This window comes from Lissotriton helveticus, chromosome 7 (genome assembly GCF_964261635.1).
Source record: "Lissotriton helveticus chromosome 7, aLisHel1.1, whole genome shotgun sequence".
In the NCBI taxonomy this organism is placed as follows: Eukaryota; Metazoa; Chordata; class Amphibia; order Caudata; family Salamandridae; genus Lissotriton; species Lissotriton helveticus.
This window is the reverse complement of record NC_136068.1, coordinates 1,475,865,024-1,475,889,242: the sequence shown is the minus strand read 5'-3', so window position 1 is coordinate 1,475,889,242 and position 24,219 is coordinate 1,475,865,024. Positions and strand designations below refer to the sequence as shown.

The following is a 24,219-nucleotide window of genomic DNA, read 5'->3' as shown; positions in this document are numbered from 1 at the left end:
GTGAATACCTGCACTACTCTATTTTGTGCAGAGGGAAGGAATGCCTGGAGTGTAAGACGGATCGCCAGGAGTTCCAGAAGGTTCATGTGGAGCCCAGACTCCGCCGGAGACCAGAGGCCTCTGATCTCCACCTCTCCCATGTGGCCGCCCCATCCTAGAAGGGATGCGTCCGTCACCACTGTTTGCTCTGGTTGGGGAAGGGAGAGGGATCTGCAGTTGACCCAATCCTGGTTCGTGAGCCACCACTTCAGTTGACCTGCAGTGCCCTCCAAGATCGGACGGTTCCCTTGATGCTGCGCCCACTGGAACTTCATGTCCCACAGCAGAGCAATGCCACCTGGCATGATCGACCAGCAGGATGCAGGAGGCCATGAGGCCTAGCAGCCTCAGGGTCATCCTGACCGAAACCCGGGATAGAGGCTGAAAGATAGGAATCATAGCCCGAATATCCAAGACTCGCTGTTTAGGAGGATAAACCCAAAACTGTGTGGTGTCCAGAACCGCTTCGATGAAGAGGAGCTTTTGAGAGGGGATCAGGTGTGACTTCGGCACATTGATGGAGAACCCCAATGAATGCAGGAGGTCGGCCGTAGTCTGGAGGTGGGCGATGACAGTCTGGGGCAAGCCTGCCTTCAACAGCCAGTTGTCGAGATAGGGGAAGACTGGATACCCTGATCTAACCAAATGAGCTGCAACCACCGCCATCACTTTTGTGAACACCCGAGGGGCGCTGGTAAGGCCAATGGGGAGCACGGTAAACAAAGTGCTCGTGGCCTACCATGAACCGCAGGTAATGCCAGTAGGCCGGCAGGACGGGGATGTGAAAATAAGCGTCCTGCAAGACAAGACCTGAGCGAGCGTCAACATCTTGAACTTCTCCTTCCAGAGGAAGCGGTTGACGTTCCTTAGATCCAAGATTGGATGCAGGCCCTTGTCCTTATTGGGCACCAGAAAGTAGTGGGAGTAACAACCACAACCTACTTCTGGGACAGGATCGCGCTCGATGGCGCCCTTGGCCACGAGAGCCATGACTTCCTGTTGGAGAAGGGCCAGGTGATCCTCTGAAATACTGTGGTACTGGGGTGGCATGGCCAGAGGGGTAGCCTCGAAGGGGTGGGAGCAGCCTCTTCGGACTATCTGCAAAACACACCTGTCCGACGTGATGGAGCGCCAGTGGGGGAGGCGATGGTGGATCCTGCCGCCCACTGGCATTTGATGGGCCTGAAATGTCGGACTAGGAAGGCTTGGACACTGCTGCAGAGGGGGAGGGGGGTTGGTGGACTGGCACCCCGAACCACGGCGGTAGTTCCACACGTCCGCGCGAAGGTTGGGGAACCAGCATCGGTCTGTGGCTCTGGGCGAATCGTAGTGGGCCACCCCTTCTATGGCCACGAAAGGGCCAAAAAGCAGACTGCACGGGCAGCTGGAGAGTCCCAAGGACTTGGCCGTAGCCCGTGAGTCCTTGAAACACTCTAGAGCGTTGTCCGCTTTGTCACTAAAAAGGCTACGACCATCAAAGGGCATGTCCATGAGGTTATTCTGGACAGCTGCAGAAAAGCCAGTCGATCTCATCCAGGCGTAGCATCGAAAGGTTACCGACGTGGAAATCGTCCTGCCTGGAGAGTTGGCGGTATCCAGCCCACAACGGATGTTAAACTTTGATGCATCACTCCTGGCGGCAACAGCCTGGGAGAGCACTGTACAGGCCTCCTCCGGACACTGAAGCAGCACCTGCGCAACCGTGTCCCACACAGAGTGGGAATAACGGCCCAATAGACATGTGATGTTTACCAACCGCAGTCTGAAGCTGGTGGAAGAGAAAATCTTCTTCCCAAGATGATCCAGCTTCTTGATTCCCTCTGGTGGAGCGGTATGGAATGCGCTCTTGGAGGTAGAAGCTTGGACCACCAAGCTCTTAGGGGTGGGGTGTTGGGAGAGGAAAGTGGTGTCGCCCGGAGCTGGGCGGTGGCGTCGGGCGATGATCCTATTAACGGGAGCCCCCATGTTGGTCCTGGACCAGGTGCCCATAAGGACGTCAGTGAGGGTTTCATTAAAAGGCAGCAGGGGCTCCGAAGAGCTTGCTTGCGGTTAAAGCACCTCTGTCAGGAGGTTAGTCCTGACTGCCACTGTAGAAGGCTCTAGGTTGATAGCCTTGGCTGCCTTTCGCAACACCACTGCGTATGACGCTCCCTCCTCCGTAGCCACGGTAGGAGACAACATGCCATGGTCAGGGGAGGTGTCCAGACCACTGGCATCCCCCAGGTCCTCTCTCCAGTCCTGATCACATTCCAACTGGTCAGTCAGACGGTCACCTGACCCCTCTGAGTCCTCCTCCTCATCCTCTCGGTGCCAATCTGGCCTAAAAGGGACCCCAGGAGTGAACAGAGGCACAGAAACCCTGCTCAGCGCCAGATCCGGTGTTGGGCGATGCCGGTCTGGCTCCGGGTCCACATCTGGATGGAGGCCGGGGTCGATGCCAGCTGGTGGCACAACCGGCGTCGAATGCGGTAGCTGTGCAGGAGGAAGCGGAGCTGGTGGAGGCGTAATAAGGTCAACCAGCGCCGATCCAGGCCTGGATCCAAGAGGGGCCTGCGGCGCCATGGCCGGAGCCGTCGGCGGAAAAGGCCTTGGCCCACCAACCGAGTTTGCGAGGCACGAAGGCACGCCAGTGCATTCGGGCTGCCCAAAGATGACATGCATCGCCTCGTAAAATTTACGAAGTTGGGCAGGAGTCACTCCAAGTCCCGGGAAGGGAGGGAAACTCAGAGTGGGATCTTCAGGCTCCGCATGCGGAGCTGCAGGAGGGGCACCGCTCGCATCAGCTGACGACAGGGAGAAGTCGAAGAGCGACGATGCTTCTTCGACTTCTTCTTGTGCTTCGACTTACCTGAACCCAAGTGCGAAGACTTGGAAGAAGAGTGATAATGGCTCCGCGACTGGTCCCTCAACCTCCCTCACGACCGGGGCCTTGAACGGCGCAGAGCTGCCTTGAAGCCGGGCATCCCTATGTGCATTAGGAGTCTTAGTTCTCAAAAAGACGTTGACAAAAGTCGCTCAAAAAGTTCAGTCACTGGAAGTACTGCTCTCTCCGGATCTGCGGTCGTTGGCGCGGAAAAAGAAAGAACTGAAGTCAGTGTGCCAGGGCGGCATCTAAGTAGCAACAGCGACGTCATCCCGGCGACCACGACGGACGCAGAGCCAACCGACGCCACCTTCTGACACGCAGAGGTATTGCTGACAAAAAAACTTTCCGGATGCAGTCTGACGCCTGGGGGTAATATGAAGGTAAGGAATCTATAACTGTTTCTTACAGATATCAAGATTACATAACAGTATTCTCACTGACATGTTGGGGCACACAGATACTGTTTAAATGCCAGCATTACTTCAAGAAAAAAATAACTCAGAGTGCCGATTCAATGAATGAAACAGCAGATTGTTCATTAAATAAATATCACAGGAACCAAAAAGTTAACAAATACTGTTCATTAGGCAGGCAGCAGTGAACATTAAGAAGAGATATATTAAAAACAAACACATTATTTTGACACATTTGGGGTCTTGACTGGGGAGGATATTTAATGGCTCTACATACCTAATGGCTAAGCCTAGGCTGAGTCTACTAAGGACATACCGGGGGTAGATGCAGAGTCCTACGGTGGTGCCCCTGGACGACTAAACCTGTTGAGTGTAAGAGAGACGAATATAGTGAGCAGGATATTTAGAGAGCGATTATCTGGGTTAAAAGAGACGATAATAGCCTGTCGACAGATACAAACTCCCAAATTGTTCCACTCTCGTTGTAGCATGATTTTGTGCTTATCCAACAAAGCTGGGCAGAGACAGACTTTTTCAAGAAAGTCTTCACTCTGGCCACAGCCCCTACAGGATATTCCACCCATGGGTTGACACCAGCTGGAAAGGTGCTTCTAGAATGGCCAGCCCCTCATCCTAAGGGCCATAAATATTGCCTTCAAATGATTGGAATACGCGCAGGAGATAAAGCGAGGTGGATTCTGGCTGGCATGCGTGCTTACAATTGGCTAGGATGGCTGTCAGAGTGGTATGATCAGGGGTGGACACATATTTTAGTCCCTACATTAAATGCTGATTGACTATTGTTGGTGGCCCAAAGTTCATTCACATTCAAAATGAGCTGACATTCCTTGAGGAACTGATGGTGCACTTGACATGGCCGCTAGAGCTAATTTCGCCCCATGGCAATACCTTTAAACAGCCAGCCCAAGCCCCTGAGGCTTATGACACAGATTAAGAAAGGTGTCGGTACCGGCTGCCCGCTGATTGGAAGGTGCAGTTCCCACCTAATCTGGGCAGCAGATGAGGAATGTAGTCGTTTTAGGGGCTTTTTTTACTGAAGCAGTGTTCCACAAATGCCACGATGATTGCAGAGACTTCCAAGTTCAGCTCCATATCGCACATGCGCCTTTGAGTGAGAGTTCAATATGAGGATTATTTAGGCACCATTTCAGAGTTAAGTGTGGACTGCCTGTGGAGATTGTCTCCACCTGGGTTGTCAGTTAAAAGGTGGAGTACGCATCAGTTAGTTGCTAAGAAGTGCTTGCTGAGATGCTCAACAGCTTTTGATCTCTGTAATAGGACATTCTCTACGAAGAAATAATTTTGTTTGCTATCATTGTGGACTGTCATACCTCGTGTGTCATTTTTATTTGCCTTGGATTGGTCTATGACCACATCCATAGGTTTTTATAGGCCAACTGACATTTTGGTTAACAACAGTGATTCATCCACAATAGTAACAATGGGATTTTCATACCCTATAAACTTGGTAGATCTTACATCATTTCTGAATGAACTTGCAAGGATTATTGATGTACAGACTAAATAGTGTAAGTGCCAGACGACATTGCTCTTTCACTAAGAAGTTTTTGGTGAATATATGTATTACTTGATCCTGGATTCCAAACCTGAATTGAGTTATTGGATGGCTTTTATAATTAAGCTATCATGTTTACCAGTTGATGTTCTATGTCTTTCCTCTTTCGTTTCTTCCATACGAGATTTCTGGTTACAGGATCAAAAGCAATGCTGAAATCTCAAAATATTGTATAGCGGCAACTATTTAGTTGAGAACGTGTAAAGGAGGAAGATTTGGTTGAGTATCCAGCTCTGAAACCACCCTGTACTGCAAATGTTATTAGATTCCAGACGATTTTGTGAGCTTACCACAATTTTGTGAAGACTTTCTTCTCCAAGTCTTTTCAGACTGATATGTCTTTAGCTTTGGGGTGTTTTGACTTCTGCTTTCTTTTAAATTGCAGTTATTGTACAATTTCACCAGGAGTTGGGTAGTGAGTGTTCTTAGTACCAGCAGGAATACTCATACTAGAATGAGAATGCAGATTCTGAAAGCTTTAGTATATAGAGAATCATGATTTTATTAAGGACAAGGAGGCTAGCATTATGCTTTAAACTTGTATTTACCACTTTATTATTATTATTATTATATTTAATTTTATAGAGCGCACAGCTACCCTGAGGTTTCCCGGCGCTAAACCAATAAGGAGAGTGTACAGTAGCAGAAATTAAAGATCAAGAGCCACGTTTTAACATCCCTTCTGAATTTTAGATAGTTGGATTCCGTCCGAATGGAAAGAGGAAGAGAATTCCACAGGGATGGGGCCAGAAAAGCAAAAGATCGACCTCCCATTCTAGCTCTTTTCGTCCTGGGGATCCGAAGTTTATGTTGGCTAGATGAACGGAGAGTGCGGGAAGGAAGGTACGGATGAATAAGAGATTTCAAATACTGGGGGGCTTTGCCAGTGTTAATTTTGTGTACAAAACAAAGAGCCTTGAATTTGCATCGATTGTCAATGTTTAGCCAGTGAAGACTACGACGGTGCAAGGAAGTGGAGGATTTGTAGGGTAGGTTACATAGGAGACGGACTGCCATGTTCTGAACCGTTTGTAGTTTTCGAATGACTTCTTTACCCGCACCCAGGAAGAGAACATTGCCATAGTCGAGGCGAGATGTTATTAACGCATGGACTACGGTTTTCTGGGTTTCAAGAGGGAGCATCCAGGTGATTTTCCTCAACCATTTGAGGATGGTTGTACAAATGGAGGAGACTCTCACGGCATGTTGTCTCATGGACAGCTGATCATCAAATATTATTCCCAGGTTACGAGCAGTTTTCGAAGGGTTGGGAGAGGTGCCCATTTGAACAGGCCAGTGGGAGGGTCCCCATAAGGCAGGATTGTTGCCAAATAGGAGGAGTTCCGTTTTCCCTCCATTCAGTTTTAACTTGTTATTGTACATCCAAGACGCAATATTATTAAGTCCATGACAGAGGGACGATGTGGTGGAAAGATGACAGGTGGAGAGGGAAAAAATAATCTGGGTGTCATCTGCATATGAGAATATAGAGAGCCCTGCCTGCTCTGCAATATCCGCTAAGGGTCGAACATATAAATTAAAAAGAAGGGGGCTTAGAATAGAGCCTTGTGGGACACCATATGCAGATGTATGAATTTTTGACATAGATGTAGCCGAAAAGACTTGAAATGTCCGATCGGACAGAAAACTAATAAGCCATTCAAGGGCAGAGTGAGAGATGCCAGATGTTCTTAAAGTGTTAATCAGAATGGGATGGGAGACCGTATCAAATGCGGCACTTAAATCTAATAGAATAAGTGCCACGGTCTCCCCTCTGTCAACCAGGTGACGAATGGTTTCAGAGACTCCCAACAAAGTGGATTCTGTGGAAAAACCAGAACGAAAACCAGATTGTGAGGGATGTAGAATGCTGTGAGATTCAATATATATGTGGATGATTGTCGCACACTCTCCTGAAAATTTAAACTCTTTTTAAACGGTATGTGTGCTCCTCTGCATTAATACCTGCTAAGTCTTCATAGAGTGAAAAGGATTCCGCGAGGTTTGAGACTGGCCATCAGGCCAATGTTATTTCGATTACACAGCAACAGTAAATTCATGGAAAAGTGGTATAGCATCTTAAATAAATGCTCCTTAGATCTGATTTTATTATTAATTGAGGAATTATCCACTACCATCAAAGATCTTGAGGAAGAGATTTATCACATAAAAGAGGATTTGGCAGCAAGGATGGACGCAGAACCATGGGAATCTTTTCTGGCAGAAATGGAAATGAAGCTTGATAAATACGGGAAAGAGCTCCAGGAAACGAAACTGAGGAAATTCAAAAGAGACACCATCGATTATAAGCTGAATGAAGCTTATACATGGGCGGAGGTATATGCTCAGCGTAGATACACCCAAAGGAAACCTCAATCACAAACCCAATCGTCTGAAGAAAGTGGAGTGTCAGATCAAGATACCGACACATCAAGGCCTCCAGCTAGTCGGCATCTGACCACGAGATTGGTTGTTTGGACTAAGTTGTAGTCCTGTTCAAAAAAGGTGAGCAAGGCATGAGTACAACATTGGTGCTTTATGTTTTCAACATCTTGCCGTGATTGGTAGATGTGATGTTTTGATTTATTTCATTTTAGATATAAGTCTTCAAATATTCGTGAGGTATGTGTTTCTTATGTTTACACTCCTGGTGGTTGGGCACTGTTCAAGCATGAGTTCCTGCACGTCTTTGCGTATATGATCATATATATTGTGGTTTAGATTGCATCAGTAGAAACAGACGTAGTGTGGGCCAAATAACATTCATGTGCACATTACAGTATATACTTCATGTTGATGTATTGTGATGATTTATTTCATTGTATGCGAGAAGGCATCGTTTTATATTGTTTCCTTGTTGCTTTTACAGTTGACTACTGGAACCCCTGACGAAGGGACAACGAAGTCCCGAAATGCATTGGGTGGTGGTTCTGACAAATTTGCAAATATAAATGTATATGTTTGAAGATTGAAATTTGATATCATAGCATGAATAATGTTTGTGTTCATGATTTAAAGATGATTTAAATAAATGTTATGACATGGTATATCATTGGTCAAATGGTTTGAAAATTTAAGAATATTTATTTGAATTTTTTCATTTAAGTAGTGCGCACTGCAGTCCTAATAGCCCATGTGGTGTTAGGCCATAATTCATAAGTGAGATTCAATATGACTGGTAAGTTGCTTATTTATATGTTTTTCCAGGATCTTGGAATAGACAGGAAGCAGGGAAATTGGTCGGAAATTAGCAGAGATATTAGGATCAGCATTGGCCTTTTTGAGCAATGGTACAACCATCGCATGTTTCCAGGAACTAGGGACCTTGGCCTCCCTAAGAGAAGTATTTAATAGATCCACTATGAGTTTTAAGGAGGGTGGGTCAAGGGTAAGCAAGATTTGAGGAGGGAAGGGATCAAGAGGGGAACCAGATTTAATGCTTTTCACTAAATTAAGTAGTGTGGAAGGAGTAAGTGGATCCCAAACCTTAATCTCCGCCCCTTCCAGCTGAGAGAAGTCTGCGGCCATAGAAGCCGAAGGTTCAGAAACAGGACAAGCATTAGATGGACCAAAGTTGGAGTATATACTCTCGATTTTGGAGACAAAGAAGTCTGCTAAGGAATCACATTGTGATTTATCCAAACAAGGGGCCTTGGGTTGACTGGTGGCACCCGAGAGTTCCTGCACTACCTTGAACAAGGCTTTAGGACGATTTTGAGCGTTCAGGATGGATGAATTAACATATTCTGTTCTGGCAGTTTTGCAGAGAGAATGGTATTTAGTTAGAGCAGCTTTATAGTGTAATTTAGCTTGAGGGTCGTAATCTGAGCGCCATTTCCGCTCAAGATGTTTGCAGCTGGTTTTTTCTTTTTTTAGTTGATCATTGAACCAAGGGGCCGGAGGGTGATGTATATTAAATGTCTGCTTACGAAGTGGGAGACAGATGTCTACAGCAGATGTGAGCCAGTGCTGAATGACGTCCACTTGATTAATGCTACTGATCTCAGTGAGTGGTATAGAGTTAGACAAAGTAGAGTTGAATTTACTGGAATCTAATTTCTTCCAGTTGCGGGTCATTCTAGGTTTAGGGGCGATAGCTAGGTCATTAAAGGAGTGCGCAAATGAAATGGAAAATTCTAGTACAAAGTGGTCCGACCACGGAACAGGTAAGGGGAGCTTACAGGATACTGCATCCAAATTAGATAGGATAGGGTCGAGCAGATTGCCCGCCTTGTGGGTAGGTTCAGAGTTGTGTAGGGTAATATTCATGGCCGCTAAGTCAGACAGTAAGTTAGAGCTAATTGGGCATGTGGCATCGTTAAAATGAATGTTTAGATCACCAACAATGAGGAAATTGGTTGACACCAGTAGTAAAGGAGCCAAACATTCTGGTAAAGATGTAGCCCATGAAGAGGCATTGCCAGGAGGGCGATAAATCAAAACGCCTGTAAGTGTGAGATTGGGGGATAGCAGCAATTTAAACAGCCCAGCCTCACAATTAGAGATTGCGATATCCTCCCATTTACAGGAGAGGGTTCTTTTAAAAATAATGGCTATTCCCCCTCCCTCCTTGCCCTTTCTGTTACTGGCCAGGAGGGTGTAATTATCTGGAAGAGCGATTGCAATATCAGGGCCAGAGTGGTCCGTTAGCCAGGTCTCCGTGAGGAACAGGGCATCAGGTTGGGAGGAACAGAGAAGGTCAAAAACATCTCTACTATGCTTAGGGAGGGACCTGCAATTCAGACTAATAAAGTTAAAAATTTGTGAGGAGGGTTTAGGTTTTGATTTACATAAGAAATCGGAAGCCGAAATGTCCAGTGTTGATGGGAAAGCAGTAAGAGATAACAAACACTCTGGGCAGATCAGGGGCGTGTGCTGAGGAGAGAAGGAGGTATCATTAGTGCAATGTGGAGTCCTAAGGGCCAGGAGAGTATGTTTTGAATAGGTTCGCCTGAAGTCAGTATTAGGTGAAGCATAAGGACTGGCCCTGGGCCGTGTACCGGCGCGGACGGGCGCAGACGGGCAGGACTCTGGCACGACTCCGGCGCGCCACCGTCGCGCCCGCTGCGCACGTCCGCTGCGCGTCGTCCAGCACATCGGTTAAGTAGGAAGGCGGCGGTCGGATGACTAGACCGCACACCCCTGCTTCCGCCGGAAGTGATTAGGGATAGGAAGACCTCCCTCCACACCACGAGCAGGGCTCGGGGAGGACCGGGGAGTGTTAGAGCACGGATAGGTGACTGTGAGTAATCGACACACACGTTATTAAAATTTCAAGCAAACATTTTACAGTTCCAAGAAAAGAACACTGTATGACTCAAACCACTTAAGTCAATATAATCCAACCCCATTCAAATTTCTCCCACTTCCGATGCTGCTCTCCCTTCACCCAGCCCATCCAACTTCTCTGCATGTCCAACGTTGCTCACTGATTGTCTGCAAAATCAAAACAAAACTTTCATAATAATCCAAATAAAATCCTCCTCCTACATCCAGAAAAGTAAATAAATATTAGATTTTCTCATCTCAAAAATGTACTCTTAATATAAACAACTGCAAGGAAACACGTATTCCTTCCCTTCCTTACCTTATATCTTTTAAACTGGGAAGGAAGGGAGGAATAATGCTAGCTTCTAATAAAATCATGATTCTCTATACACTAAATTTTTGAAAATCTGCATTTTATGGCAAGACAGGAGGCTAGCATTATTCATGTTCAAAGCCTCTAAAAGAAATACTTGAAACATGCTCCCCAGGTTTAAAACAGAACTGCCTGAAAACGTCAGCATTCAAACAATCTGACGCTTTCATCACCTCATCCAATAGCACCCAGCTCTAAAAACATTTGAAGCCATTGCCCCTCTCAACGGAATGAGATTTAAATCTATCCACATTCACTCCAGACTCTCTCATAACTGTCTTCCCCCATCTAGCAATAGTAGCCATTGAAACAGCTCTATACTGCTTTGCAAACAAGATCAACAACTGATTCACCAGATCACTTCTGACCTCTTCCATTCTTGATTCATAGTCCCTCAAGCAACCTAACGCACAAAATTTAGGATAACCTTTAAATAACGGATTTAAAAAAAATGGAATCTGGTATAGTCTTTGTTCTACTCTATATGTCACCCATCCTTCTGGCTGGTAAACCTACTGGTAATGTCTAAATCTTGAACATCAGATACTCTCCTAAAAGAAACTATACAAAGCAAAGTCTGCAATTTCTCAGCAACTCTCTAAACGATAAATATATATATAACGGGGCTAGAACTCGATTAGCTTTAACACCAAATTCACGTGCCACATACTATTATAACATGATGTATGGGGTCTCTTCAAATGAATTCCTGTCATCACCCTACAAATGAAAGGGCTTTTCCTAATTGATAAATCATTCAATACAGAATGTCCTGCCACAATAGCTTACCTTTAACAGTTTACCGTTCGATCGAAGAAACTCCTAATTAATAATTCTGCCAAACAATTTGCAACTTTTACTTCATCAGCTTACTCAGGATCCAAATTCCTTTTCAGGCACCAACATAACCAGATCTTCCATGCACCCCTGTATCTCTTTGTAGTTCCTGGTGCCCAGGTTTCCTCGAGAACCTCCGAAGCTTCTCCTGAAAGGCTTTTGAACTTTCCTGAAATTTTCCAAACTAGAAGGCTGAACATACGTGACTCCACCAGAGGATGTTCCTCTCCTTCTAAACCTTCCAACATCCCTTTGCAAGACTGTATTAAAAAGGGTACATCCATCATCAGCTCCATCACTAACTGAAGCCAAATTAGCATTACTCAAAAGAAGGGTACCAACATAATTTTTCACCTCTCCTCTTCACCTGAACCAACACTCTGAACCAATGCAAATGGAGGTATAGCACAACCTTTCAGATTCAGCCAATTCTGAGTGAAAGTATGCACTCCCATTGCTCCTGGATCCGGACCCCACCAGAAATATTTCTCCTTTTCAACCGTCAAATGGTAAGCAAACAGACCCACTTCTATTGGGCCCATCTTTACGTTTTTCTCCTGAAAAATGCCCCTTCTCAACTTACAGTCGCTGCAATCCCTTTAATTGTGTGAATTTCAATGTACTTATTACTCCTTCCCTGCCAGATATTGTACGGTTACATGTATCTTGTACTCTTGGCAAAAATCCACAAACTCTCTTGCGATTCACACCTGTTTCTTTGATCGGTCCCCCCCACCAACGTGTTTATATATCTTATTGCAGTTATATTGTCTATCCTAAAGAACCCTGAGCCCCCTTGTTAACAGGATTTGAAACTGCAAAGAGCAAACATGCCTTCTGTCAAATTCCAATAAATGCATATGCTCCTTCTTCTCCTTACAATTCTATCTACCTCCGGTTACCTGTCCCAACCACATAGCTCCCCTTCCATAAGGGCTTGCATCCAACTCGACCACGAAATCTGAAATAGTACCAAAAACTGCACAACGATTCCAAGCCTCCAAATTCTCTAACCACCGGGTTAATTCCTTTCTCACTACCTCTGTTACTGCAACCTTGTCTCCACACCATAAACCTCTTGACAAATATGATGTCTTCAATTGTTGTGAAGCTCTATAATGTAAGGGACCAGGAAAAACAGTCTGAAAGGACAACATAAACAGACCAATAACTCGGCCAAGCTCCCTCAAAGTAATTTCCTTCTTCTCTCCCAAATGACATACCTCTCTCTTTATTAACTTTATTTTCCTGTGCGGCAACAGAAGTTGAAGCCTCACTGTATTAATTGTAAATCCCAAACACGCCATTGTCTCTGAAGGAATAAAAAATTTAAAAAACTTCTGATTGACCATGAAACCTCAACTTTCTAAAAGATCTTTTACCAAAAACATTTCCTTCTTTTGATTCAAAATCAGAATTTCATCCAAATATATTAGCATTCTCGCACCCTGCTTCCACAAATAACCTAGTAACTGATTTAAAACTATTGTGAATCACAATGGATCCAAAGACAGTCCAAATTGAAGACACTGGAATTGGTTCAGTTGACATTGCTCACTGAACTGAAGAAACATTTGACTCTTCTGTTTATTGGAATTGAAAAATAAGCATCCTTCAGATCTCATTTTACCATCCAATCTAACTCCTGCAGAATATCCCTCAACATATGTTTCCCTTCCATCCTGAAGTGATGATAGGATACAAAATGATTGAAAGAGCTTAGATTTATCACTGGTCTTCATCCCTAGCCCTTCTTTCTTACCAGAAACAACATTTTTCTCTACCTCTGAAATCTTTACAATGAACTATTTGTCCATCAGCTGTTGAATATCCTTTGCCCCTGCTTATGATTGAAAACAAAATCTCTTGGTTCCGACTCTTTAAACAGTAGCTCTTCGAATTCTATTGCATACTCTTCGACTAATGCTAATATCAATGGATCCCGAGTTATCCTGCGTCCCTCCGTAGCTTGGATATTACGAAAAATAGTCCCCATACGCACCTTGTACCAATGATGTTTGATGAGCCCTTTCTGTCGAGGCTCTGCTTCTACCATGGCTACCTACCTGGGGGGAAAATCCCCATTCTGATGTATAGCCTCTGTAGCTTCCTTTTCCTTGATTGAACTATCCACGGCGGAAAGTGTGCCCCCTCCTTCTGGCCTTACCATATAAATTGCTCCCTTCAAACACCTTCTTCATCAAATTTTGAGCTTTATTTAAAACTGTAAAAGGTGATACATACTTTACAATGGACTTTTCCATTCCGCCTCCAAAAAACAGTTCACCTCTTCAGAGGATTCTTTTTTTGCTAAATCACCCAACTTAGGCCTGATGCGCATAAAAACAGCTTTTCTCTTTTCTGTAATTACACCTGCATATAGCTCTCAGGCTCAAGCCTCTTAGAAGCTCACTATCAATATTGCTCCCTTTCTAATAAGACTCCTCTGCTAAACCACAAATTCGTGTCAACGGACCCAAGACATACAACTTATCTTCACATTGCTTCAGAGCCTGTTCTAAACCTTTCCTAGGATCACTTCCCATTTAAAACCAATAATTAGTTCCGGTCCAGATCCGGACTCATCGTCTCTTTCACCCCCACAACTGGTCTGGAGCATTCAGCTCTTATAACAGTACTTTCATCCCTCGCCAATGGTCTTCTAATTCTCTATCTTATGTACTCAGACACATGATTCAATGGCCACCAATCTGAACATTAAGATGTTTTACATCACTACAATTAAATACCTTCTGGCCAAAAGGATCCTCTACAGTCCTCTCATAAATTACTTTTATGTCATCCAAATTAATTCCAGAATCATTTTCAGCATCTAGATCAAAGACATAGTCAACTTATTCATGATCTTTTCCTTCGGAATTGGAATGAGTAAAATCACTATCTTTAAAAAACTTTATTTACCAATTTCACACACAAACCCATGGTCCATGAGAGCTCACTGCATGACACATGTCATTTATAACAAGCATTGGAATAATAGCCAATAGGTCTCTCTTTTGGGACCTTATAAGTATTTAGTTATGCAGCACAATATCCTTGGTGCAACAACATCAACTGTTGCCTGGCGAAACACTTATATGGTCCCAAAGACAAGACCTATTGGCTATACCAATGCTTGTTGGAGTTTAGTTGTGTGTGGGTTGTAGAGAAGGGGTTTGTATTCGGTTTTGAAATGCTTTGTGTGAGCTAGTGTGAAAGTAAAGTAAGTTTAATTTTGGAATACCTTTGAAGTGCTTTAAGTGTCTGGGTGATTTTGTTAAAGGACTTACAGTTTTTCTGACGATTAGGCAATCAGAGGTCCATTGATCAGCTTGAGCTTGTTAATATACACATGTGCATCACAATCCATGTTGTCGTGTTATGAAGCAATGCTGTGACAAGTTAGTTTGACCTCTACCTTTCTAGGGTTTATTTGGCACAGTTAGTGACAGCACCTTGATTTAGTCTTGATTTGCCATATGTATGACTTTTGAGCTGTGGTCTGTGCAAGATGTTTAAGAGAGTTCTATCTAGCATGTGCTGTACGACCATGACTAAAGCAGGTGAGATTTGCTACTGGTTTGTGGTGTTGGGTATAGAAGACGTTGGGATTTCGATGAAGCCGAAACGTGGCATATCTGAGTGGTATTAGTGGATGTTTGTGTCTGAACTCTCTAGATTTACATAGCGAGATGTGTACGGAAAATCAGCTGTGTCCTTAAAAAACATCCTGCCCATGCACCGGTACATGCACAAGTGAACAAGCGGTTAAAAGCGTCCACAATATTAATAGGCGGTGCCGTCTGATCTGAGTGAAAAACGTGACCCATTCGACTGTCGGAGTGAAACTGGTTCATATGCAGTTTGGTGATGTGTGAAATAATCAAGCTTATAAGGGGAGCGCCTAACGTGATGCTATTATCTCACTGACAAGTGAATTCTGTTTACCTGCCAATGTAAACTGTCACGGTGGAAGAACCAGTAGGGAATTCCAACCTCATATATGTCGAGAAAACGAAAACCAAAGGTCAATAGTCAAAAACAGTTTTAGTGCACGTTATTATGCTGCCTCAATGTGGGATGAAATTCAAAGTATCTTACCAAACTGTATGACGTGGCTGTCTTCGTCAAAAAAGTAGAACAGAAAACTAATCTACCTTCTACCACTTAAAGCAACCCGTGTATGTAAATCATCGAGGGCTCAAATACTTAATTCTGGCCTTATCTTCGAATGCGAGTGTGTATTTAGTGCTTTCTGAAACAGCTGTAATCTCCGATTACAGTCTTTCACGGCTTCAACTAGCCCATTATTACAACCGCTACACAGAACGAAAGTTCACCTGCGTCTGCCGTATGAAGAGAAGCCTAGTCACCTGACTTAATACAAGCGTAAAATGTAACTGCGCGTCCTCCGTTTTTTAAAGTGACTTGCCGAAGGCTTCATCCGATTCAAAGCAATACTAACTTTATTAAAGGCATGAAACGTAACCTGCAAGCCGCGCTCTGTGGTGGGGGAGGGGCATTGAAGCGAGGCGCGTGCGCTTAGCCGAGCGAGAGGAAAGCCATATGGCGCCCCTGCTCGTGCCTGTGAAAGTGCTCGCCCTCCAGATGGCGCCTCAGGCGCTGAAAGCTGCACACGTAACCGCAAGCTTGAGGCCAGCAAAAGCCTCTGGTGGCACTTTTAAAAGCCACTTTGCTGGGGCAGCCGAGCGCTATATAAGTTCCCAATACAATACAATACTTACTAAATGTCTCTAAGAGATAGCGCATGCACTGTGTCAGGCGAGACCTAAAAAGGAAGCCAAATGCAGAGAATTAACACAAAAGCAGCTATTATAACTGAACAACACAATTCTGCCCACCCGCCCCGGTGCACTCATTCCCCCACCTATAGACAGGCGTAATTGTAATCTGCGCTAAATCTTTATGTAACCATGGGTCACAGATCACCGAAGTCGCTATAATTCCGACTAACCCACTCCCAAGGGGACTATCCCCTGTTCCAGTTGTAAGGCGGCGGGTGAACGTGGTGCAGTCGTATACCTTTTTAGTGGGCCCCAGATGTCTTTAGGGCATGAAGAACGTGGCAAGGTGCTAGCATATAAATTGCTGTTTGTGTTGCAGTACGCTGAGCTGTTTAGCCAACTTGCTGTCTGTACTGTTTTGCGGCCCCACTTAAGTGCAATCACTCTCTTGGCCAGTAATAGGCTAATGGCTATAAATTTCCGTACCTCTCTAGGGAAGTTTTCCACACAGCCCATCAACGCTACCTCAGGATTGGGTGTAATCTCCAGTTCTACCATTTCACCCAGTGTCTGAAAAACAGCTGCCCAATAGGTTTTAATTTTAACACAATTCCAGGTGAGGTGCGTGAAATCAGCGTATGGAGCCCCACATTTTAAGCAACAATGGGGCCTGTCTGGGTCAAGCCTATGTGTTTTCTCGGGAGTGATCTAGCTGCGCCGCGGGAATATAAAGTGTAGCAATTTGTGTTGACTATTGAAGGAGATTTCTTTAGTCTGGGAACAGCACGCGGACCATTGATAGTCCAGAATGGGATGTCCCAGGTCCGCCTCCCAGTCTTCGCTGATTTATGCGTCGTTGACAGGGACCATCGCCGCACAAGCTCTGTATAATTTAGAAATGAGGTGTTTCCCCCCCCTGTGTGCTCAATTACCATGGTAAGTGGGGCAAATGATTCGGGCTCGAGAGGGAATTCCGGTGTTATCGCCCTCAGTGCCGAACGTACCCTGCTGAGGACGTATTTGTCCATAAACGATGCTGCACTGAACCTTGCATCGTCTGTGACCGAGAATACATGCCCCTCTGGAAATAAATCCCCAATTTTGCTAATATCATAGTTGGAGAGAGTGCGCTGTACCAATCTCTCACTCATTATCGGGACCCAAAGGTTATTAAGAATCGGAAGAGCTGACAAATACAGCGTTGGGGCACTTGTGATTCTGAATAGTTTTTTCCAGGCCTAGCTAATGGCAGAAACTGGATGTCCCTCGGATCCTGGGGGAAGCCCAGAGGTAGGACGATGTGAAGAGTGCCCGGTAGGACTAAATCAGCTTCTGGCCGTAAGTAAGGAATTCTGGCATCTGGGTGAAACCAGGAGTGTACATAGCTACATTGCGCGACCAAATAATATAGCTGAAGTTTGGGAACCCCAAAGCCACCTCTATCATAGGGAAGGGTCATCACCTTCCAGTTGACCCTGGGTTTCTTACCACCTCAAGTAAGCCAGATGAGGTGGGAGCGTAACATTAAAAAGAAACTATCCGGAAGCAGAATGGGAATATTGTTGAAGTGGTAAATTTAGGGAGAACTACCATTTTTATCAGAGCAACTCTGCCCGCTAGCGAGAGAGGGAGACGCAGCCATTATTTGACCTGTAACTCTAGTTTGTGAACTGCAGGGCCGCAATTCAAGCGGACTATTTGGGTTTTGTCAATGTGGACATGGATTTCTAAGTATTTAGTCGAACCGTCACACGATTCCAGGAATTCAGAATCCCATTTTTAGTGCTGGTGGTTAGGGGATTTATTACTGACTTATGCCAATTAATAGCCAGGCCGGAAAATCGTCCAAACCTGATAATTTCTCTCATCCGGGGGTCCAGGTTGACCTGCGGATTCTGGACATACAGAACAACATGGTCCGCGTATAGGGACACCAGGAGGGACCCAGTGTTAAACTGAATCCCTCTCTGCAGGTACTTATCCTGGAAATGCCTGACCAGGGGATCCATCGCAAGTATAAATAGTAGCTGTGACAGGGGGCAGCCCTGTCTGGTGCCCCCGAGAGGGGAAAAGAACAGGATAGAGTGCCATTGAGGCGCAGTCTCACAGTGGGTCCGCTGTATAGGAGCGCCATGATGTCAATGAATCCGCGGGGCATGCCCATCCTGCGCATCATTGACAGAAAAAAGGGCCATTCCAGGGAATCAAATGCTTTCTCTGTGTCTAGCAGGATTGCTGTCGCTGGGATGTCCGGATGTATTCTGTTCTGTACCGCAAACAGTTATCAGATTTAAGGAGGTGGATCTGTGGGAAACGAACCCCGACTGGGCAGGGGCGATAATTCTATCCAATAGTAAATCCAGAACCTCCTGGTATCTCTTCCACTGACAAATGTCTCTTTTTCCTTTAACACTTACCTCATGGACTTCGATTTGAAAAATCTTCATCATCTGATAAATACCAAAATTCTTCATACTCCTTGATAATGGCCCTTTTTTCCTATCATCTTTCAAAACCAATTTTACTGTTTCGTTAAGTCTCTTTTAATTACTTCCTGACAATCTCTTACTCTGTCCTAACCATTGCACTCATTATCCTCCGCCATTCAATAGTCGAAAGTAAATAATCAAATATTTTTTCCTTAAAACCTAAATAACCTCACTCTAGCCTGCAGCTCTACACCCTGTCCTCACAACTTCCCTCAAATGCAAACTTCACCCATAAAATGCTCCTGAGCATGCTTGAATTCTGTCAGGGATGATTGTTTTCTAATTTTATACTGTCTTTCCTCTAAACGTAGAGGACACGTCATCAACAGAAGGCCAAATTCCTTTAAAAAATACCTGCAATGCAGTGCGTGCCCAAATAAAAAATGGCCAGCCACTATTTTCAAACAGCTGAAGCCTGCAAGGGCAACACTGCCCTTACTGAAATGCAAAAGCTTGAGAGCTCGACTTGCGTCAATGCCAAATTGCTCTAGAAAAACCTGCTACGCGGTGTGTGCTCAACACAACGGCTGCACGCTGTAAACTAATGTTTGAAAGCTTGTAAGGACTTTGCCCTTACGCAAACGTGTGAGCTAGAAGCAAAAGACCGTTACCAACAACCCTTAAACTAATAACTTTCTAATATATATATATATATATATATATATATATATATATATATATATATATATATATATATAGATGGATATATATGATCAAGGCTGCAGGTCGGCGACCGAAACGCGTAATGTGGACCTGTTTATGCATTAAATAAACCTACAATTGTACCTGCTGCTGGGGCCTGTGCCCGTGTGCTTCTTGCTGCCTGCATCTGCTACGGGATTTGTTGCCGATTGTATATTATATACATATATTTTGCTTCAAAAAATATATATACATATATATTGTTAGCTTACAACCTTACTGGAGTCTGACTATGAATATAAAACGCTACTTACTCTCCTGAAATAGATGTTAATTAACAGGAAAATAAATTACCATTATTTTAGACACATAACTATACATCCATATATCCTACCCCACTCAACCACTCTTAAAGAAAAAAATGAAATACCCCAAATAAAACAGCTGGTACTTATCTGCTCAGAAGTAACAAATAAAAAAGGGAGACATTTGAATATTGTTGGATTATATGGACTGAAGGGTTCTGCTTGATTTGAGTCATACAGTGTTCTTTTCTTGGAACTTTGAAATGTTTGCTCAGAAGTGGTAGATACAAGGTTAATGTATAACGCTCCCCTCCAGTCTTAACGTAATATGTACCATTCTTCGAAATGTAGAAGCACTCATTGGCAACATATTTGGATTCAGTGCCTGGAGCTTCCTTATAGCTGCTTCAATAGCAGCCATTCCATGATGTGATCAATTTTCAAGAATCTGACAATTGGGCGTAGTTACTTAGACTCTTTAGGCAGAATTCTTGAGAGCAAGTCTTGTTTTGAAGGAGACCAAGCAGGGCACTTCTGGTATCTGCACATTCCTCATCAAAGAAGGGTTTGCTTTATGTTTTGTTACAACAGCGTTGTTTTTCCGTGTTTCAGTTCTTGAGGTCCTGACAGCTCTTCCAAATGTTGTTCAACGCTCCTTACTATAAGCTTGCATTCCCTCTCTGGGATTCGACCATTCACACAGCCCAGGAGAGGGGCTGTTTTAAACATGATTCCAGTAGCAATCCAGTTTCTGAGGTCTTCAATGTTATACGTGCACAACTTAAAATTTGCTACAGCTCTCCCACATGGAATTCTTGTTGTTAAATAGCCTTTATTCATTTATCCACTTATTCTCACATTAGCTGGCAGGATGGTTTCGAGACCTGAAAGCCTGATGCCGACAAAATGCAGTGTATTGGAGGTCAGGAGTTTGAATCCCAGTACGGAGAACTCAGCTTTCTATCCTTCTGTAGGTCAGTATACTGAGTACCCTAATATAGTGTACTAACTGCAGTTATTTACAGGAATTGGAAACGCAAAAAGTGTGACATGCAGAGTTATATAAAACAAAATAGTTTCCATTTTCCCACTCTCATAACCCCTTGAGATAACTGCCCTGGTCCCAGTCGACCGCAAATGTCCCTGGGTGGACCCCACACGCCATGGGCAACATTACCGTAAGTTCTCTGTTGTACTCTTGAAGTGGACAGTGTACTACAACCCACATTGCTGCACAGAGGGGGCTTCCATGTTCCACGTGTGTTCTTGCAAGAGCAGTGACCATTGATTTAAGCTTCTCCCACTTCTGCTGCCCCTCCTTGCTTCCTGACTGGCAATACAGAATAATTCAGGAATCATGGATCCCATCTGCTGTTCACCTGCACTGTAGCTCCTGCATTATGTTCCTGGAAAAGAGACAAGTTAGCCAACGTTAAGATGTTGGACAAAGCACTTTAGAACCAAACTTCTTACTTGTGTTTCTGACTGGCTATATATACTATACTGTGGCTCTCTTACCATGGTTATTTTTAAAAGGCAAGTTAGTCAAGTCCACCGGTACTGCCACACATTACAAAGAACCGGCTTACCTGCTCCAAGGTGCCCAACGACTTCATTCAAAGTATTTGGCACCAGTCCTTCTGCATTTGCATCTTATATGTTCGCTAGTTCTTGTGTTCACCAAAAGAGCACAAAAGAAACCACAGCGTGATCACACAACAATGCCCAAGATAAAATGGGCATGCCTGCACAGAAATAAGACCATGAATATAATGCAATTTCTGACATTAACCAGTAGGGTGAGTCCACGCATAGGACTTACCACTAATGCAAGTTAAACTCGTGTTGTGCATCAGGTAGACATCATTTAGAAGAAGGCAAGGCATGTGCTACTTTCTCAATACTATGATATCTAGAATAGTAAAGTAGCATAATTGTATTCAGTACAGTGATCCACTGTAAAGCATCCCAACCAGAGGGGAAGCACCTCACACGATAGTTTGATGCTCACACGACTCAATCAGACACAGTTGGTACACTATAGACACTGGCATGTGTGATTATCTTTGTCTTAGATCCTATTTAGCTTCAGAAAATGCTGATGTTAAAAGCCCAGCAAGACAACTGGTAGAAAGGTGTTCAGAACCTAAAAGTGTGACAAGAGTTCCATGATGAAACAAGTAAAGACAACTTTTCCTTCTCATCCCATTCTACTGCCTGTGTATTTTAACCACCACACTGTACATAATGGGAGAGAGACAGGAGTAAACACGGTACAAGTGCAGAACTAACATCGCTCACGCAGGACAATGCCGCAAAAACGAACCAGGTTGGTGTTCAGGCTTTAACACCTATCTACACAACTACACAGATACCCAGTGAAATAACTCTTACTTTCACATATGCACCAGGCATACTTGCTTGGTCACTGAATGAACATACATGGCACGCTATAGAGGCTTGATAAGGAGCTTAGTGAAGAGGTGGGCCGTCAGCAGCATTCTGAACTGCAGAAGTAAATGTGCAAGACTCACCTGAGGGGGTTAATTATTGCACATCAGGTGTACATATGTAACAAACTTTGGTAATGCATCGGTTTCGTCTATGTAATGATTAAAGAGTTGTTTTCATCAATCATCCTCCAGGAGAAGGAAAGAGCTCCCTGACAACACAGGAGTGGAGAGGATGTGGCGCACAAGCCCGAGCTGCTGACTCGGAAGCTGGAGAACCCAGTTTGAGTGTCTGCAGCGCTGCTCAACATCCTAGGATTCTTTTGAAATCCCTTAACCTCTCCGGGTGATAAAGTGTTTTATAAATATGCTGCAACAGTAAAAGGCAAAACTTTATGAAAATATAGTTCCACCAAAGCGGATGTTAACAGTATTTCAGCGGCAGGAAACTGATAAGAGAAGCAGACAAGAACAAGCATTGGTAAATGCAGAAAAATATGTCACAGCCAATAAAAATGGAGAAAAGGTAAGTGGCACGCACAGGAACCAATGAGAAGCCAGGAAAGAGACGAGGCGGGATGCAAGTCCCTTTTAAGTTTATATTAAAAACAATAGATTTCTCAAAGACAGTGCAGGCGAAAACCTAAAAAGCCCTGTTTTCTGTGTGTGGAATATTTACACATTCTGGTTTCCAGGTGACAATTTTTAGACTTAAGTTACATTGGCCTCCAGAGTTGATTAGATTTTTAGCCAAACATGGAGCAGGATTTGACTGTGATTCGGGACTAGAGGACTAGCCAATGAATGCCCTTCTTGAAGTTTTGATAGAAGGGAAGGCCTCGAGTAAGGAGCTGTTGAGGGGGTGCCCGCAGAAATGAATGTCTAGGAAGACTATGGAATTGCTCTTCTGCACCTCCAAAACTAATCAGTATGAAGCCTATTTCAGCCAAATATTTTGAATTTTTAGTTTATCACCTTATCTCAACTACAGAAGTGTATGCTACTGAGGGCCAATTACATATGGCCTGGTAAAAGGGCTAAAATTCCAGCATTATGGAATTACTGACACTGAATAGGAAATCTCTGTGTGGGGATAACTAATCCGTATTGAGATAATGAGGATTAACATGTGTTTTTGCTTGGAATGTACATTTTTTTGCCATTTTGTATGTGGATTTTAACTAGAAATTTAGATGTTAAAAATTCAGAATGTGTGTTTTTTCCATGATTCTTCTAATCACCATTGGTCGGTCCCATAAAAATTAAGGGGGCCCTCACATGTGGTCCTAAGACATTAATACTGAATTAACAGAAAGCACCAGTTACAACAGAGGATGGATACCTTTATATTGCATTGTCTCTACCTTAGACAGACATGCTTCTATATAAACTCCATGGATTCTTTCAGAACGATGTGATATGGCTTTTTTTCCACTAAACAGACATTTAAAATACGTTTAGATACTTGAGCTCATCTAGATGCCATAAGTCACAGGGTAACCAGGCCACAATGGGGAGGGTGGATGTGTGTGTGTGGGGGGGTGGGGGGGGGGGGGGGGATCTCCATCATGTACCATGTCCTTTTGTATTTTCTAGCGTCTTGCTTTACCCAAATGACAAGTGCTTCCACAACCTATATACGAACTGAGCAAATGAAACACTGCTCTGAAAAATATAACTGCAGGTTACTCAGTACACAAATAAATATTCAAAATTATAAAAAGGACACTGTTGCTGTTTAACTACCAAATACCCTCTAGAATAAACCTAGATATAGAAACTGTGGATGAAATAGTTAGGCCCATGCTTTCTAAATACAATAGCTTATTGAAAATACTCAGGGACGGTAACTGTTATACTCTGAACCAGAAAAATCCTCCTTTAGATCTTACGTACTGGACGACTCATATGCGAAAAGGCAACTACATTTAAAAAAAAAGTTATGACAGGGTCCAGATAAAAAAAATAATTGATTGAAACCAACAATGAGAATGCCGCTTACACAAGACATAATCTACTGTCACAATCAGCTGTCAATTACATCCATGTAGATGATACTTTACATGTGTCAAATATGTATTTCCTATGTAGCAGTTCTTTTGTTGATACTAGTTACGCACACCCCGAAACAGCCTCGTTAAAAGGGAAATCCACTGCTAACAAAACAATAAAATAGAACTGAAGGGTTTTAGACC

At 43.9% G+C, this 24,219-nt stretch overlaps 1 long non-coding RNA gene across 1 annotated transcript in view; it reads left to right on the top strand.

Annotated features, from left to right (window-relative positions):
* LOC144770389 (uncharacterized) overlaps positions 1–24,219 on the top strand; it is a 298,757-nt gene that overhangs the window by 273,006 nt on the left and 1,532 nt on the right. The window lies entirely within an intron of this gene.